Source organism: Ranitomeya variabilis, chromosome 6, assembly GCF_051348905.1.
Source record: "Ranitomeya variabilis isolate aRanVar5 chromosome 6, aRanVar5.hap1, whole genome shotgun sequence".
NCBI classification, from domain to species: domain Eukaryota; kingdom Metazoa; phylum Chordata; class Amphibia; order Anura; family Dendrobatidae; genus Ranitomeya; species Ranitomeya variabilis.
The window spans coordinates 95,088,324-95,108,563 of record NC_135237.1 but is presented as its reverse complement, the minus strand read 5'-3'; positions in this window follow the sequence as shown (position 1 = coordinate 95,108,563).

Genomic DNA, 20,240 nt, shown 5'->3' with positions numbered 1-20,240 from the left:
AAATCTCTGAGCAGTCATAAATGCTCGGAGGTCACCCGAGCGTGCTCGGGAAAACCCGAGCAACGAGTACACTTGCTCATCACTACTTTCAACCAATACAAATGCATTCATGGGAAATTTGATTTGAACATTTAACAACGTTAGCTGTCCATGTGGTGTGTGACACATCATCAGACACATCTTGTTTCATTTATGAAGGAGGGACTCTTAAAGTCACAAAGCCTATTTTTATGGTGACAGCAGGCGGCATTAATATTCTTAAACGACCATTATTAAACAGTGGGTCTCCTATACTGTTATTGCCTATGCAGTGAGTGGCTGGGCTGCCAAAATTAGGACGCATCCTAATACTGCTTTCACGAGACGTACAGGAGGGCCTCCTGAAAATATGTTCCTATTATAAGAAAGTGGGTCTCCCATAGTGTTTGCCTGTGCATTTAATGCAATGCCTGCCCTGGCCCAAAGTTACACACACCCCAATAAGCCTTTGAGCCCCCGTACTGGATGGCATCAGGAAAACCTAGTTCACATTATTCATTTGGTACTACCATATTGTTTGCTTAGGCATTGAATGCAAGGCCTGCCCTGCACCAAAGTTACAGGAACCCCAATAAGCCTTTGAGCCCACGTACTGGATGGCCACAGGAAAACCTCGTTCACATTATTCATTTGGTACTGCCATACTGTTTGCTTAGGCATTGAATGCAAGGCATGCCCTGCACCAAAGTTACACGCACCCCAATAATCCTTTGAGCCCACGTTCTGAATGACCACAGTAAAACCAAGTTCACATTATTCATTTGGTACTGCCATACTGTTTGCTTAGGCATTGAATGCAAGGCCTGCCCTGCCCCAAAGTTACATGCACCCCAATAAGCGTTTGAGCCCACATACTGGATGGCCACAGGAAAACCTAGATCACGTTATTCATTTGGTACTGCCATACTGTTTGCTTAGGCATTGAATGCAAGGCCTGCCCTGCATCAAATTCACAGGCACCCCAATAAGCCTTGGAAGAGACGTAGAGGTGGGCCTCCTGAAAACAATGTTCCCATTATTAGGAAGTTAGTCTCCTATAGTGTTTGCCTATGCAGTGAATGCAATGCCTGCCAAAAATTAGGAGGCACTCCAATGCCCCTTGAAAGAGATGTGGAGGAGGGCCTCATAATAAAATGTTCCCTTTATAACGGAGTGGGTCTCCTATACTTGGAATGCCCATACACTAAGTGTATGGGCTGACAAACATTTCCCCATGGGGGTACACATAATTATTGTTTTTTTTATATTTTTTACAGGCATCATAAATACAGTTTCCAAAAAATAGAGTGGCTGTTGCATCACGGAATACGTTCACCCTGGTGTTCTAGTGGTGGTGTCTGAAGAGACGTGGAGGATGTCTTCCTATAAATCTTTTCCCAATTTAAAGGAGCAGGTCTCCTATACTTGGAATGCCCAAACACTAAGTGTATGGGCTGACAAACATTTCCCCATGGGAGGTACACATAATTATTTTTTATTAAACATATTTTTTACGGGCATCATAAACACCATTGCAAAAACATAGAGTGGCTGTTGCATCACGGAATACGTTCACCATGGGGGTCTAGTGGTGGTGTCTGAAGAGACGTGGAGGATGTCCTCCTATAAATCTTTTCCCAATTTAAAGGAGCAGGTCTCCTATACTTGGAATGCCCAATCACTAAGTGTATGGGCTGACAAACATTTACCGATGGGAGGCACACATAATTATTTTTTATTAAACATATTTTTTACAGGCATCATAAACACCATTGCAAAAACATAGAGTGGCTGTTGCATCACGGAATACGTTCACCATGGGGTTCTAGTGGTGGTGTCTGAAGAGCCGTGGAGGATGTCCCCCTATAAATCTTTTCTCAATCTAAAGGAGCAGGTCTCCTATACTTGGAATGCCCAAACACTAAGTGTATGGGCTGACAAACATTTTCCCATGGGGGGTACACATTATTTTTTTTATACAGTACAGACCAAAAGTTTGGACACACCTTCTCATTTAAAGATTTTTCTGTATTTTCATGACTATGAAAATTGTACATTCACACTGAAGGCATCAAAACTATGAATTAACACATGTGGAATTATATACTTAACAAAAAAAGTGTGAAACAACTGAAATTATGTCTTATATTCTAGGTTTTTCAAAGTAGCCACCTTTTGTTTTGCTGACTGCTTTACACACTCTTGGCATTCTCTTGATGAGCTTAAAGAGGTAGTCACCAGGAATGGTTTTCACTTTACAGGTGTGCCCTTTCAGGTTTAATAAGTGGGATTTCTTGCCTTATAAATGGGGTTGGGACCATCAGTTGTGTTGTGCAGAAGTCTGGTGAATACACAGCTGATAATCCTACTGAATAGACTGTTAGAATTTGTATTATGGCAAGAAAAAAGCAGCTAATTAAAAAAAAATCGAGTGTCCATCATTACTTTAAGAAATGAAGGTCAGTCAGTCCGAAAAATTGGGCAATCTTTGAGTGTCCCCAAGTGCAGTGGCAAAAACCATCAAGCGCTACAAAGAAACGGGCTAACATGAGGACAGCCCCAGGAAAGGAAGACCAAGAGTCACCTCTGCTTCTGAGGATAAGTTTATCCGAGTCACCAGCCTCAGAAATCGCAGGTTAACAGCAGCTCAGATTAGAGACCAGGTTAATGTCACACAGAGTTCTAGCAGCAGACACATCTCTACAGCAATTGTTAAGAGGAGACTGTGCAGCAGGCCTTCATGGTGAAATAGCTGCTAGGAAACCACTGCTAAGGACAGGAAACAAGCAGAGGAGACTTGTTTGGGCTAAAGAACACAAGGAATGGACATTAGACCAGTGAAAATCTGTGCTTTGGTCTGATGAGTCCAAATTTGAGATCTTTGGCTCCAACCACCGTGTCTTTGTGCGATGCAGAAAAGGTGAACGGATGGACTCTACATGCCTGGTTCCCACCGTGAAGCATGGAGGAGGAGGTGTAATGGTGTGGGGTGCTTTGCTGGTGACACTGTTGGGGATTTATTCAAAATTGAAGGCATACTGAACCAGCATGGCTACCACAGCATCTTGCAGCGGCTTGCTATTCCATCCGGTTTGCGTTTAGTTGGACCATCATTTATTTTTCAATAGGACAATGTCCCCTAACACACCTCCAGGCTGTGTAAGGGCTATTTGACCAAGAAGGAGAGTGATGGGGTGCTACGCCAGATGACCTGGCCTCCATAGTCACCAGAACTGTACCCAATCGAGATGGTTTGGGGTGAGCTGGACCGCAGAGTGAAGGCAAAAGAGCCAACAAGTGCTAAGCATCTCTGCGAACTCTTTCAAGATTGTTGGAAGACCATTTCCGGTGACTACTTCTTGAAGCTCATCAAGAGAATGCCAAGGGTGTGCAAAGCAATCATCAAAGCAAAAGGTGGCTACTTTGAAGAACCTAGAATCTAAGACATATTTTCAGTTGTTTCACACTTTTTTGTCAAGTATATAATTCCACATGTGCTAATTCATAGTTTTGATGCCTTCAGTGTGAATGTACAATTTCCATAGTCATGAAAATACAGAGGGCATCATAAACACCCTTTCCAGGGCAGGCCAGGACCTCCAAGGCATAGAGAGCCAGTTCATGTCACATGTCCAGCTTGGATACCCAATAATTAAATGGCACAGAGGAATCATGGAGGACATAGGTACAGTCAGCAAGGTACTCCCTCAGCATCTTCCCAAACATTGCACTCCTTGTGACAGAACCCTGTGCCTCTGGGCCAGGGTGATGGGAGAGTCTGAGAAAACACTCCCAGAACTTTGCCGGTGTTCCTCTGCCTCTGCTGGTTTGGAGTTGTGTCTCTCTCACCTGTACTCCTTGGTTGTCCAACAGACTATGATGCCTGCCAGCAGCATTCTCAGATGGGAATTTTTTTAGTAATTCCATAACAAGGGCCCTCTGGTACTGCACCATTTCAGTAGACCTGTCTGCCTCTGGAAGAACAGATCAAAAGTTCTCCTTGTAGCATGGGTCTAGAAGTGTCAAAAACCAGTAATGAGTGTCCCCGAAAAATTTCATAATGCGGGGGACATGGGAAAGACATCACAACATAAAGTCAGCCATGCGTGCCAGACTGCTAACAGGCAAGACTTCCGTGTCCTCGCCAACAGGATGACTGACCATGCTGTCCTCCTCCTCCCTATCCTCAGGCCATCCACGCTGAACAGACGGTATGACAGTTGTGCTTGTAGTACCGTCCATAGTGCATGAAAGTAGCTCCTGTTCTTCCCCCTCCTCTTCCTCATTGTCTACCAATCCACATTGGGTCGACATGAGGCTGGGCTGTGTGTTATCACCCTGTATGGCTCCTTGCTCTATGTCCTCTGTTATCATCCGGTGACCTTGGAGCAGCATGAATCTTTCTCTGGAGAAGGTGGGACCTGTACTGACCGTAAACCCTGAACTTAACACCGCAACTAGAAGTAGCCGTGGGATGTACCTAACAATCCTAGACACCTCGACACAGCTGGAGGACTAAATACCCCTATAGATAGAAAAGGAAATACTATCTTGCCTCAGAGAAAAACCCCAAAGGATAGGCAGCCCCCCACAAATATTGACTGTGAGAGGAGAGGAAAAAACACACGCAGACTGAAAACAGGATTTAGCAAAGGAGGCCACTCTAGCTAAATAGAAAAGGATAGGACAGAATACTAAGCGGTCAGTATTAAAACACTAGAAAATATCCACAGCAGAAAATACAAAAACTCCACATCTAACTAAAGACATGGAATGTATATCTGATCTCCAGAGAATCCAACTTGACTGAAATAATCCTTACACAGACTAAAGGCCCCGTCACACATAGCGAGATCGCTAGCGAGATCGCTGCTGAGTCACAAGTTTTGTGACGCAACAGCGACCTCAGTAGCGATCTCGCTATGTGTGACACGTACCAGCGATCACGCCCCTGCTGCGAGATCGCTGGTCGTGTCGGAATGGCCTGGGCCGTTTTTTGGTCGTTGAGGTCCCGCTGACATCGCTGAATCGGTGTGTGTGACACCGATCCAGCGATGTCTTCACTGGTAACCAGGGTAAACATCGGGTTACTAAGCGCAGGGCCGCGATTAGTAACCTGATGTTTACCCTGGTTACCAGCGTAAATGTAAAAAAAAAACAAACAGTACATACTCACCATCTGATGTCCGTCAGGTCCCTTGCAGTCTGCTTCCTGCTCTGACTTAGTGCCGCCGTACAGTGAGAGCACAGCACAGCAGTGATGTCACCGCTCTGCTCTCACTGTATGGCTGGATCTCAGTCAGAGCGGGAAGCAGACGGCAAGGGACCTGACGGACATCAGATGGTGAGTATGTACTGTTTGTTTTTTTTGGTAACCAGGGTAAACATCGGGTTACTAAGCGCGGCCCTGCGCTTAGTAACCCGATGTTTACCCTGGTTACCCGGGTGCTGCAGGGGGACTTCGGCATCGTTGAAGACAGTTTCAATGATTCCGAAGTCGTTCCCCTGATCGTTGGTCGCTGGAGAGAGCTGTCTGTGTGACAGCTCCCCAGCGACCACACAGCGACTTACCAACGATCACGGCCAGGTCGTATCGCTGGTCGTGATCGTTGGTAAATCGCTATGTGTGACGGGGCCTTAAGCTGGACAAGAAAAAACATTGAAAAGCACTGAACTGTAAAGCCCACAGCATGTGGGCTGCAGAAACAAAAACCAGAACTTATCTTTGCTGATTTGGGCAGCAGGGCAGGAGAAACCAGACAGAGATGTGAAACCTCCAAGAACAATGGACAACTGGCAATGACTAAAGAATCCTGCAGACCTAAATAGCAGAGTCAGAGCTGCAATCAGCAGAGACACCTGCCCAAGATTGCAACTCAGGGACAACTGCATTACCACCAACAACCACCGGAGGGAACCCAAGAGCAGAATTCACAACAGTACCCCCCCTTGAGGAGGGGGCACCGGACCCTCACCATAGCCCCCAGGTCGATCAGGCCGTGCCAGATGAAAGGCACAGACCAAATCAGCAGCATGGACATCAGAGGCAAAAACTCAAGAATTATCCTCCTGGCCATAACCCTTCCATTTGACAAGGTACTGAAGCCTCCTCCTCGAAAAGAGAGAATCCAACATCTTCTCAACTACATACTCCAACTCCCCATCAACCAACACAGGGGCCAGAGGATCAACAGAGGGAACAACGGGTACCACATATTTCCGCAATAAAGATCTATGGAAGACATTATGGATAGCAAACGAGGCCGGAAGGGCCAAACGAAAAGACACCGGATTAATAATCTCAGAAATCTTATAAGGACCAATAAACCGGGGCTTAAACTTAGGGGAAGAAACCTTCATAGGAACATGATGGGAAGACAGCCAGACCAGATCCCCAACCCGAAGCCGGGAACCAACACACCGACGTCGGTTAGCAAAACGTTGAGCCGCCTCCTGAGACAAAACCAAATTGTCCACCACATGAGCCCAAATCTGCTGCAACCTGTCCACCACAGAATCCACACCAGGACAGTCCGAAGGCTCAACCTGCCCCGAAGAAAAACGAGGATGAAAACCAAAATTACAAAAGAAGGGCGAAACCAAGGTAGCCGAACTAGCCCGATTATTAAGGGCAAACTCGGCCAACGGCAAGAAAGCCACCCAATCATCCTGATCAGCAGACACAAAGCATCTCAAATAAGTTTCCAAAGTCTGATTAGTTCGCTCGGTCTGGCCATTTGTCTGAGGATGGAATGCGGAAGAAAAAGACAAATCAATGCCCAGCCTAGCACAAAAGGCTCGCCAAAACCTAGAAACAAACTGGGAACCTCTGTCGGACACAATATTCTCTGGAATACCATGCAAACGAACCACATGCTGGAAAAACAACGGAACCAAATCAGAAGAGGAAGGCAATTTAGGCAAAGGCACCAAATGAGCCATCTTAGAGAACCGGTCACAAACAACCCAGATAACCGACATCCTCTGGGAAACAGGAAGATCAGAAATAAAATCCATAGAAATATGCGTCCAGGGCCTCTCGGGGACCGGCAATGGCAAAAGCAACCCACTAGCACGGGAACAACAAGGCTTGGCCCGCGCACAAGTCCCACAGGACTGCACAAAAGAATCACGTGACAAAGAAGGCCACCAAAAGGACCTACCAACCAAGTCTCTGGTACCAAAAATACCAGGATGGCCAGCCAACACAGAACAATGAAACTCAGAAATCACGCTACTAGTCCATCTATCAGGAACAAACAGTTTCCCCACTGGACAGCGGTCAGGATTGTCAGCCTGAAATTCCTGAAGAACCCGTCGTAAATCAGGGGAAATGGCAGAAAGGACCACCCCTTCTTTCAAAATGCCGACCGGTTCACGGACCTCAGGAGAATCAGGCAAAAAACTCCTGGAGAGGGCATCAGCCTTAATATTCTTAGAACCCGGAAGATACGAGACCACGAAATCGAAACGGGAGAAAAACAAAGACCATCGAGCCTGCCTAGGATTCAGCCGTCTGGCAGACTCGAGGTAAATCAGATTCTTATGATCGGTCAAGACCACAATACGGTGCTTAGCTCCCTCAAGCCAATGTCGCCACTCCTCAAACGCCCACTTCATAGCCAACAACTCCCAATTGCCGACATCATAATTGCGTTCAGCAGGCGAAAACTTACGGGAAAAGAAGGCACACGGTTTCAACAAGGAACCAACAGAATCCCTCTGAGACAAAACGGCCCCTGCCCCAATCTCAGAAGCGTCAACCTCAACCTGAAACGAAAGAGAAACATCCGGATGACGCAACACCGGGGCAGAAGTAAATCGGCGCTTAAGCTCCTGAAAGGCAGAGACAGCCGCAGAGGACCAATTCGTCACATCAGAGCCTTTCTTCGTCAAATCGGTCAAGGGTTTAACCACACTGGAGAAGTTAGCAATGAAACGGCGATAAAAATTAGCAAAGCCCCAAAATTTCTGAAGGCTCTTCACGGATGTGGGTTGAATCCAATCATGAATGGCCTGAACCTTGACCGGATCCATCTCTATAGATGAGGGAGAAAAAAATGAAGCCCAAAAAAGAAACCTTCTGAACTCCAAAGAGACACTTAGACCCCTTCACAAACAAAGCATTATCACGAAGGACTTGAAATACCATCCTGACCTGTTTCACATGAGACTCCCAATCATCGGAAAAAATTAAAATGTCATCCAAATATACAATCATGAATTTATCAAGATAAGTCCGGAAGATATCGTGCATGAAGGACTGAAAAACAGAAGGAGCATTAGAGAGCCCGAATGGCATCACAAGGTATTCAAAATGACCTTCGGGCGTATTAAACGCAGTTTTCCATTCATCACCCTGCTTAATACGAACAAGATTATATGCCCCCCGAAGGTCAATCTTCGTAAACCAACTAGCCCCCTTAATCCTAGCAAACAAATTGGAAAGCAGAGGCAAAGGGTATTGAAACTTGACCGTGGTCTTATTCAAGAGGCGATAATCAATACAGGGTCTCAAGGAACCATCCTTCTTAGCAACAAAAAAAAATCCCGCTCCCAACGGTGAAGAAGATGGCCGAATATGCCCTTTCTCCAAAGACTCCTTAACATAACTCTGCATGGCGGTATGTTCAGGCACAGATAGGTTGAAAAGTCGACCCTTAGGAAACTTACAGCCTGGAATCAAGTCAATCGCACAATCACAGTCCCTATGCGGTGGAAGGGCACTGGACTTGGGCTCATCGAATACATCCTGAAAATCAGACAAAAACTCTGGAATTTCAGAAGAGGAAGAAGAGGAGATTGACATCAAAGGGACGTCATTATGAACCCCCTGACAACCCCAACTAATCACAGACATAGACTTCCAATCCAACACAGGATTATGTATCTGCAACCACGGAAAACCCAGCACGATAGCATCATGCACATGGTCACCTGTGTCCAAAACTGAGGCTTATTTTTAGCCAAGGGTGTAGCATCAATGCCCCTTAAAGGAATAGGGTTCTGCAAAGACTGCAAGGAAAAACCACAACGCCTGGCAAACTCAAAGTCCATTAAGTTCAAGGCGGCGCCTGAATCCACAAACGCCATGATAGAAACTGATGATAATGAGCAGATCAAGGACACAGATAACAGAAATTTAGGTTGTACAGTACTGATGGTAAATGAACTAGCGATCCTCTTTGTACGTTTAGGACAGACCGAAATGACATGAGAAGCATCGCCACAATAAAAACACAACCTATTTTGACGTCTGAATCCTTGCTGTTCCGTTCTAGACAGAATCCTATCACACTGCATTGGCTCAGGCATCTGCTCTGAGGACTGTTGTGACCTGGTGGTTAAGGAGCAACATGGGACGAGCTCTGAGGAGGTGGTATCTGTACTGACCGCAGTTCCTGATCCTAACACCAACACTAGAAGTAGCCGTGGGATGTTCCTGTCACTCCCTAGACACCTCGTCACAGCCTGAGAACTAACTACCCCTAAAGATGGAAACAGAAAGCTATCTTGCCTCAGAGAAAATCCCCAAAAGGAAAGATAGCCCCCCACAAATATTGACTGTGAGTGGAGAGGGAAATGACATACACAGAATGAACACAGATTTTAGCAAAGGAGGCCACTTCTAAACTAGATAGACAGAACAGAAAAGAATACTGTGCGGTCAGTATTAAAAGCTAAAAAATCCACACAGAGTTTACAAAAAATCTCCACACCGACTCACGGTGTGGAGGGCAAATCTGCTACCCCAGAGCTTCCAGCTAAGCTGAATATATCATACTGACAAGCTGGACAAGAAAAAACATAACATGAGCTGAACGATTAAGTCCACAGCAAGTGAACAACCAAAAGAACAAGCAAGGACTTATCTTTGCAGAAATGGACAGGCTATCAGAGAAATCCAAGGAGAGATCTGAATCCAACCAAGAAACATTGACAGCTGGCACTGACTGAAGACCAGAGCCAGGCTAAATAGCAGAGCCAGGAGAAATGATCAGTGGAAGCAGCTGCTAATGCTAAACCCAAGGAGCAGCAGTTCCACTTAAAACCACCGGAGGGAGCCCAAGGGCAGAATTCACAAAAGTGCCATTTACAACCACTGGAGGGAGCCCAAGAACGGAATTCACAACAGAGGACAACGCCACAACGCGCACAGATCTGCGCTCCCGCAAGCGCCGATCAATCTGAATGGCCAGAGACATAGAATCACTCAGATCGACAGGCGTGGGAAACCCCACCATAACATCTTTAACGGATTCAGAAAGACCCTTTCTGAAAATTGCCGCCAAAGCATAATCATTCCATTTAGTCAACACAGACCATTTTCTAAATTTCTGACAGTACAATTCTGCCGCTTCTTGACCCTGAGACAGGGCCAAAAAGGTCTTCTCCGCTTGATCCACAGAATTTGGTTCATCATATAATAATCCTAGAGCCTGGAAAAAGGCGTCAATATTAAGCAAGGCCGGATTCCCCGATTCCAGGGAAAATGCCCAATCCTGAGGATCGCCACGCAGCAGGGAGATGACAATTTTAACCTGCTGAATGGAATCACCAGAGGATCGAGGTTTCAGAGCAAAAAACTGTTTACAGTTGTTTTTAAAACTCAAAAACTTGGACCTGTCACCAAAAAACAAATCAGGAGTAGGAATCCTAGGCTATAAAACCGGAGTCTGAACAATATAATCTGAAATACCCTGTACCCTAGCAGCAAGCAGGTCTACACGAGAAGCTAATCCCTGAACATCCATGCTAGCAAAAAACTCCTCAGCCACGCAGAGGTAAAGAGGGAAGGAAAGACAAAGCAGACTACAGAAAAAAAATGGCTCAACACCTTCCTTCCCTTCTTCTGAGATGCATTTAACTCATTATTGGCCAGTTGTACTGTTATGATCCGGTGACCTTGGAGCAGCATGAATCTTTCTCTGGAGAAGGTGGGACCTGTACTGACCGCAAACCCTGAACTTAACATCGCAACTAGAAGTAGCCATGGGATGTACCTAACAATCCTAGACACCTCGACACAGCCGGAGGACTAAATACCCCTATAGATAGAAATGGAAATACTATCTTGCCTCAGAGAAAAACCCCAAAAGATAGGCAGCCCCCCACAAATATTGACTGTGAGAGGAGAGGAAAAAACACACGCAGACTGAAAACAGGATTTAGCAAAGGAGGCCACTCTAGCTAAATAGAAAAGGATAGGACAGAATACTAAGCGGTCAGTATTAAAACACTAGAAAATATCCACAGCAGAAAATACAAAAACTCCACATCTAACTAAAGACATGGAATGTATATCTGATCTCCAGAGAATCCAACTTGACTGAAATAATCCTTACACAGACTAAGCTGGACAAGACAAAACATTGAAAAGCACTGAACTGTAAAGCCCACAGCATGTGGGCTGCAGAAACAAAAACCAGAACTTATCTAGCAGAGCAGGAGAAACCAGACAGACATGTGAAACCTCCAAGAACAATGGACAACTGGCAATGACTAAAGAATCCTGCAGACCTAAATAGCAGAGTCAGAGCTGCAATCAGCAGAGACACCTGCCCAAGATTGCAACTCAGGGACAACTGCATTACCACCAACAACCACCGAAGGGAACCCAAGAGCAGAATTCACAACAGTCCTCATGCTCTGCCTGCAATGCATCCTTTTTCATTCTGAGCAGAGAGCTTTTCAGTATGCAGAGAAGTGGAATGGTGACTCTAATTATGGCGTCATCGCTGCTCTCCATCTTGGTGGAGTCCTCAAAGTTTTGTAGGATGGTACATAAGTCTGAACTGAATAACGACGGCTTTGTTGATGCTGGTAGTCAACAACTGCCCTCTTCTGCTCACAAATTCTTTCCAACATATGCAGTGTAGAGTTCCAATGCGTGGGGACATCACACACCAGTCAGTGACCCAGAAGCTGCAAACACTGCTGAAGCACAGCAAGGGCGGCTGAAGCTGTAGCTGACTTTAAAATGGGTACACAGGCGGCATACTTTCACAAGCAGATCTGAGTAGCTTTTGAGAAACTGTTGAATGACGAGGATAAGCACATGGGCCAGGCATGGTGCATGTGTGAGCTCACCTCGCCTCAGCGCCACCACCAGGTTCTAGCCATTGTCACACACAACCATGCCGGGCTGTAGGTTCAGCAGTGTCAGCAACAAATCTGACTGCTCTTTCAGATCTGTCCACAACTCTACAGCATTGTGCAGTTTATCACCTAAGCAGATTAGCTTCAGCACAGCCTGATGCCGCTTGGCTGTGACAGTGCTGCAGTGCTTCCTGCTTGTGACTGATGTGCTCATTTCAGAGATGGAGGCTGAAGAGGAAAAGGAGGAGGAGGTGCAAGAGCTGTTGACTGTGGGGCTAACCCTGATTGACATAGGGCCCGCAATCCTCGTTGTCGGGAGGACGTGTTCCATCCCAAGATCCAACTGGATCCCATCTTCCACTTTGTTAACCCAGTGTGCCATCAGTGAGATGTACCATCCCTGCCCACAAGCACTTGTCCACTTGCCCATGGTTAGGTGGACTTTCCCAGTAACAGCATTGTTAAGGGCATGGGTAATGTTGTGGGACATGTGCTGGTGTAATGCCGGTACGGCACTGGGAGAAGTAGTGGTGACTGGGGACCGAGCACCTTGGGATGGCCGCTCACATCAGGTTGCAGAAAGCTTACGTCTCTGCGAGCCTAAAAGGCAACATTTCAAGCGCAAGTAGATGAGAAATGTGTGAATTTAGTACTGTGGCCTGTGAAGCGTTGGCTGCGTATTTCCAATGACTGGGGTATGGACAACTGAAGGCTGCACTGGGACAAGGACATGGAATTGCTTGATGATGGTGCTAGTTGACTGTGGGTAACGACAGGTGCAGGGCACGAGGATCTTCATATTCACCATGGACAGGGGATTGGCTTGCATGCACAACAGTGGAAGAAGCAGTGGTGTCACCCGCAGACACTGTTCCTGGAGGCTGGGGATTGTCCCACAAAGTTAAGTGCTTTGCTGCCATGTGCCTTGACAAGCTGGTCAGGCTGGTAGTTTTGCTACCCCTGCTGATGCGGGCATGGCAGGTGGTGCAAATGGCCTGTTTGTGGTTATCGGCAGAGTCTTTAAAAAACAACCAGACTCGGGAAGACCTAAAAGTTGGAATGGCAACTTCCGTCATGTTGGTGTTAAAGGGAATGGATGCACACCTTCTGTCTGTGGCCACCACACTGCTTCTTCCTGCCTCTTGGGGTGCTATACTTACTTCCCCATGTGTGCTGCTGTCCTCGCTCAGCATGACCTCCTGCCAGGTTGAGTCAGTTACTATATCATCCACCACCTAGTCTTGCACATCCGCACCCTGGTCCTCCTCCTGACTTTCTGGCAATTGTCTCATTATCGTCCACCTCTTGTGACACTTTCCCACCTGTTGCCTTCGTGTGACCGTGGCTGCTCAAATATTTGGGCATCGCTACATGCAATCTCATCTTGCCCCGCTTCAAGTGGACCGGACGAAAGTCCTGAATCTATAAATGGAAAAGTGAACAGCTCTTCAGAGTGTAAAAGTGTGGGATCAGTTGTCTCCGGGCACTCGGCATTGTGGGAGGGAGGAGGATCAGGGTGAGTAATATGCTGTCCAGACTCACGGCTACTCAAACTTGAACATGTGGAAGCTGTGGTAGTGGTGGTGGCAAAGTGACTGGAAGCATTATCCGCTATCCAACCAACAACCTTTTGACACTACTCTGGGTTCAATAGTGGTGTGCTGTGGTTCCCTAGTAATTGGGACAGAAAGGTCGAGCAAGAAGATGTGGGTGTTTGTTGTGGCCCACTTTCAGCTTTCCCACGGCCTCGGCCTCAGCATGCACCATCAGCCTAAATCAGCATTAAATGGACTACTAAAATATTTTCCACGTTCACTACAAATGGCTGAATTTGGAGCAAACATATGTGATCAGGGTACGTAAAAACCAGTTTAAATTATCTGGACTGTAGGTAATTTTTTATTTTGTTTAAAAACTGTTGTTAATAACTAGTGTAAGAAACAGCAAAACCTCTTCAATGGAGCCCACAAATGCCACAATTTTTAGCCCACAGAAAGAGGAGGTGCTTGACAGAGATACCACCCTGTTCAATATGTGGCCTATATATTTTTAATTTAAACAGAAAAATACTGTGTAGAACTAGGGTAACACACCACAAAAAAAGGTGAATGTAGGCCTGAAATGCCCAAATTTGTAGCCCACAGATAGATCAAGAGTCTGACAGTGGTACCACACTGTTGAATCTGTGGCCTGTTTTGTTTTTTAACCAAAAATACTGTTTAGAACTAGGGTAACACACTGCAAATACAGTGAAATGGAGGCGTGAACTGCCCAAATTTGGAGCCCACAGATAGATCAGGCATCTGACAGAGGTACCACACTGTTGAATCTGTGGCCTGTTTATTTTTAACCAAAAATACCTTTTAGAACTAGGTTACAGACAGCAAATACAGTGGAATGGAGGCGTGAAATGCCCAAATTTGTTGCCCACAAATAGATCTGGCATCTGACAGAGGTACCACAATGCTTAATATGTGGCCTGTATTTTTGTATTTTTTACCCCAAAATACTGTTTAGAATGAGGGTAACATACAGCAAATACAGTGGATTTGAGGCCTGAAATACCCAAATTTGTAGCCAACAGATAGATCAGGCATCTGACAGAGAAACCACAATGTTCAATATGTGGCCTGTATTTTTTTTACCCCAAAATACTGTTTAGAACAAGGGTAAGAGACAGCAAATACAGATGGCCAGTCCGGCCCTGCCTATAATGCCACATACGAGGAACACATACCACCACACCATGTCCAGACCACATATTACCACCACAGTGATCGAATGCTATCACATACAAGGACAAATACCACCGCACCATGTCCAGACCACATATTACCATCACATAGTGATGAAATAATAGCACATACAAGGAACAAATACTGCCACACCATGGCTGGACAACATATTACCACCACATAGTGACTGAATACTAAAATACTGATCAGTAATAAGAAAACACAATACTAATATCACCATAAGTGCCATTATACAAAGGAGATCTGTACTTAGTATGCAGTGTCTGTGTACAGGTAATACAGTTATCACTGGCGACATTATACACAGGAGCTCTGTATATAGTGTATAGTGTAAAGGTAATACAGTGATCACTGGTGACATTGTACACAGGACCGCTGTATATAGTATATTGTCAGTGTACAGGTAACACACTGACTCACCAGTGACGTCTCTAGGTGAAGTCCTTCATCTTTGCTTTTCATCTTCATCCAGCACAGACCGCCATCGCTTCTTCCAGCCAGGGCTCATCTCTGCAGAAAATAACACAGTTACCTAGAGCTCTGCTTGCAGAACACATTACTTTTTTTTCCCAAATTCTAAACTACACCAGCAAGGCTGGAATTGGGCAGGTTAACCTTTGCAAAGGAAGAATGAATTAAGCCCCATACAAGGTTATCCTGGAAAAACAGTTGATTCCTTCTGCTCAGGCAATGTTTCCCAACTCTGGGGACTGTTTTTTCCAGCAGGACAATGCGCCATGCCACACAGCTAGGTCAATCAAGGTGTGGATGAAGAACCACCACATCAAAACCCTGTCATGGCCAGTCCACTCTCCAGACCTGAACCCCATTGAAGACCTCTGGAATGCAATCAATAGGAAGATGGATAGTGACAAGCCATCAAACAAAGAAGAATAGCTTTAGTTTTTGTACCAGGAGTTGCATAAGATCACCCAAAAGCAGTGTGAAAGACTGGTGGAAAGCATGCCAAGACGTATGAAAGCTGTGATTAAAAATCATGGTTATTCCACAAAATATTGATTTCTGAACTCTTCCTGAGTTAAAATATTAGTATTGTTGTTTCTAAATGATTATGAACTTGTCTTTTTTTTGCATTATTTAACGTCTGCAAGCAATGCATTTTTTCTTATTTTGACCATTTCTCATTTTCAGAAAATAAATACAAAATTTATTGCTTGGAACTTCGGAGACATGTTGTCAGTAGTTTATAGAATAAAAGAACAATTTACATTTTACTCAAATATCTATAATATAACGCTGGGAGCGTCACTCTGTCCGAAGCCTTTATAGACTGCGCAAGTGCAAGCGCCGGCGCAGTCTGGACCCCACAGAGTGACGTTCCCAGTAGATCGCGGTATGCATAAGCACTGAACGCACACCGCAATCTCCAACGGAGAAGCAGGGACGAGCCAGGAGGGTGAGTATACTATATTTACCTGTCCCGTTCCACCGATGCGTACTGCTCCATCCTCCACAGCCTGTGACGTTCAGTTCAGAGGGCGCGATGACGCGCTTAATGCGCGCCGCCCTCTGACTGAACAGTCACAGCCAGAGGATGTGGAGGATGGAGCAGCGCGCATCGGTGAAACGGGGGACAGGTGAATATAGCAAGTGCCGGGGGCCTGACCTAGCGGCGACTCCGGCACCTGACCCCCACAGCGCGCCGGGGTCCCCGCCTGCTCAGGCCCCCAGCACTCGGCGCCCAGCACAGCCACGCACAGCCGCCCGCATTCACCACAGCCACGCACAGCCGTCCGCACTCACCACAGCCACGCACAGCCGCCCTCACTCACCACAGCCACGCACAGCCCCCCGCACTCAGCACAGCCGCCCGCACTCAGCACAGCCGCCCGCACTCAGCACAGCTGCCCTCGGGAAGTAGAGCCGGAGAGAGAAAGATGGGAGCAACATATGGCAGAAAGGAAACAGGAACAGGCAGAATGGGTGCAGAACACTACAACAGAATGGGGGCACAGGATGGGAGCAGCACATGATAGAATGGGGGCACAGGATGGGAGCAGCACATGACAGAATGGGGGCACAGGATGGGAGCAGCACATGACAGAATGGGGGCGCACACATGACAGGATGGGGTGCAGGATTGGAGCACATGACAGGATGTGGTGCAGGATGGGAGCAGCACATGACAGAATGGGGCACAGAATGGGAGCAGCACATGACAGAATGGGGGCACATACATGACAGGATGGGGGTGTAGGATGGAGCAGCATATGACAGGATGGGGGCACAGGATGGGAGCACATGACAGAATGGGGACGCAGGATGGAGCAGCACATGATAGGATGGGGGCGCACGATGAAGCAGCACATGACAGGATGGGGGTGCAGGATGGAGCAGCACATGACAGGATGGAGGAGCAAGATGGGAGCAGCACATACCAGGATGGAGACCATATACCAATATAAATGCTAACCACCTGGGCGTAGAATGGGTTCAATAGCTAGTATACCTATAAAGAGAAAAATCAGACAAACTGAAAGTTTTGTAGTGGCTTCTTAATTTTTTGCCAGAGCTGTATATGGTCTGCAGTGCACTTGTGTAGAACAGGTAACAGGAGACATTGGACCCCAAAATCTGTTGACCAGTTTGTCCTGAGTATGCTGATACCCCATATGTGGGGGGGCACTGTTTGGGCATCCATCGGGGCTCGGAAGGGAAGGAGCGCCGCTTGGAATGCAGACTTTGATGGGATGGTCTGCGGGCGTCATGTTGCATTTGCAGAGCTCCTGATGTATCTAAACAGTAGAAACCCCCCACAAGTGACCCCATTTTGGAAACTAGACCCCACAAACAGCTTATCTAGATGTGTGGTGAGCACTATGAACCCCCAACTGCTTCACAGAAGTTTATAATGTAGAGCCATGAAAATAAAAAAATCATATTTTTTCCACAAAAATGATCTTTTCACCCCCAAATTTTTAATTTCACAAGGGTAACAGGAGAAATTGGACCCCAAAATTTATTGTGCAATTTATGCTGAGTAGGCTGATACCCTACACGTGGGAGGGACCAGTGTTTGGGCGCATGGCAGAGCTCGGAAGGGAAGGAGAGCCGTTCTGGAATTCAGACTTTGATAGAATGGTCTGCGTGTGTCATGTTGCGTTTGCAAAGCCCCTGATGTACCTAAACAGTAGAAACCCCCCACAAGTGACCCCATTTTGGTAACTAGACCCCCATGGAACTTATCTAGATGTGTGGTGAGAACTTTGAATGCCCAAGTGCGTCACAGAAGTTGATAATGTAGAGTCGTGAAAATAAAAAAATAAATTTTTTCCACAAAAAAGATTTTTTAGCAACCAAGTTTTTATTTTCACAAGGGTAACAAGAGAAATTGGACCCCAAAAGTTGTTGTCCAATTTGTCCTGAGTATGCTGGTACCCCATGTGTGGGGGGGACCACTGTTTGTGAGCACGGCAGAGCTCGGAAGGGAAGGAGCGCCATTTTGGAATGCAGACGTTGATAGAATGGTCTGCGGGCATCATGTTGCCTTTGCAAAGCCCCTGATGTACCTAAACAGTAGAAACCCCCCACAAGTGACCCCATTTTGGAAACTAGACCCCCCAAGGAACTTTTCTAGATGTGTGGTGAGAACTTTGAATACCCAAGTGCTTCACAGAAGTTTATAATGCAGAGTCATGAAAATAAAAATATTTTTTTTTACACAAAAAAGATTTTTTAGCAACCAAGTTTTTATTTTCACAAGGGTAACAAGAGAAATTGGACCCCAAAATTTGTTGTCCAATTTGTCTTGAGTATGCTGGTACCCCATGTATGGGAGGGACCACTGTTTGGGAGCACGGCAGAGCTCGGAAGGGAAGGAGCGCCGTTTTGGAATGCAGACTTTGATAGAATGGTCTGCGGGTGTCATGTTGCGTTTGCAAAGCCCCTGATGTACCTAAACAGTAGAAACCCCCCACAAGTGACCCCATTTTGGAAACTAGACCCCCATGGAACTTATCTAGATGTGTGGTGAGAACTTTGAATGCCCAAGTGCGTCACAGAAGTTTATAATGCAGTCGTGAAAATAAAAATAAAAAAAAAATTTCCACAAAAAAGATTTTTTAGCCCCCAAATTTTTATTTTCACAACGGTAACACGAGAAATTGGACCCCAAAAGTTGTTGTCCAATTTGTCCTGAGTATGCTGGTGCCCCATGTGTGGGGGTAACACTGTTTGGGAGCATGGCAGAGCTTGGAAGGGAAGGAGCGCCGTTTTGGAATGCAGACTTTGATAGAATGGTCTGCGGGCGTCATGTTGCGTTTGCAAAGCAACTGATGTACCTAAACAGTATAAACCCCCCACAAGTGACCCCATTTTGGAAACTAGACCCCCAAGGAACTTATCTAGATGTGTAGTGAGAACTTTTAATGCCCAAGTGATTCACAGAAGTTTATAATGCAGAGTCGTGAAAATAAAAAATATTTTTTTTTCCACAAAAAAGATTTTTTAGCCCCCAAGTTTTTATTTTCACAAGAGTAACAGGAGAAATTGGACCCCAAAAGTTGTTTTCCAATTTATCCCAAGTACGCTGATGCCCCATATGTGGGGGTAAACCACTGTTTGGGCGCATGGCTGAGCTCAGAAGGGAAGGAGCATCATTTGACTTTTTGAGCGCAAATTGGCTTTCGTGTTTGGAGACTCCCTGATGTATCTAAACAGTGGAAACCCCCCAATTCTAACTCCAACCCTAACCCCAACACACCCCTAACCCTAATCCCAACCCTATCCATAATCCTAATCACAACCCTAACGATAATCACAACTCTAACCCCAAAACAACCCTAATCTCAACCCTAACCATAACCCTAATCAAAACCTTAAATCCAACACACCCCTAATCCTAATCTCAACCCTAACCTCAAACCTAACCCTAATCCCAATACATCCCTAACCCTAATCCCAACCCTAACCTTAACACTAATCCCAAACGTAACCCTAATGCCAACCCTAACCCTAATACAACCCTAGCCCTAACCCTAACTTTAGCCCCAACCCTAACACAAGCCCTAACCCTAAATTTAGCCCCAACCCTAACCCTAACCCTAGCCCTAACTTTATCCCCAACCCTAACCCTAGCCCTAACTTTAGCCCCAACCCTAACCCTAGCCCAACCCTAACCCTAGCCATAACTTTAGCCCCAACCCAAACCCTAACCCTAGCCCTAAGGCTACTTTCACACTTGCGTCGTGTGGCATCCGTCGCAATCCGTCGTTTTGGACAAAAAACGGATCCTGCAAATGTGCCCGAAGGATGCGTTTTTTGCCCATAGACTTGTATTGCCAACGGATCGCAACGGATGGCCACACGTCGTGCACTGGATCCGTTGTGTTTTGGCGGACCATCGTC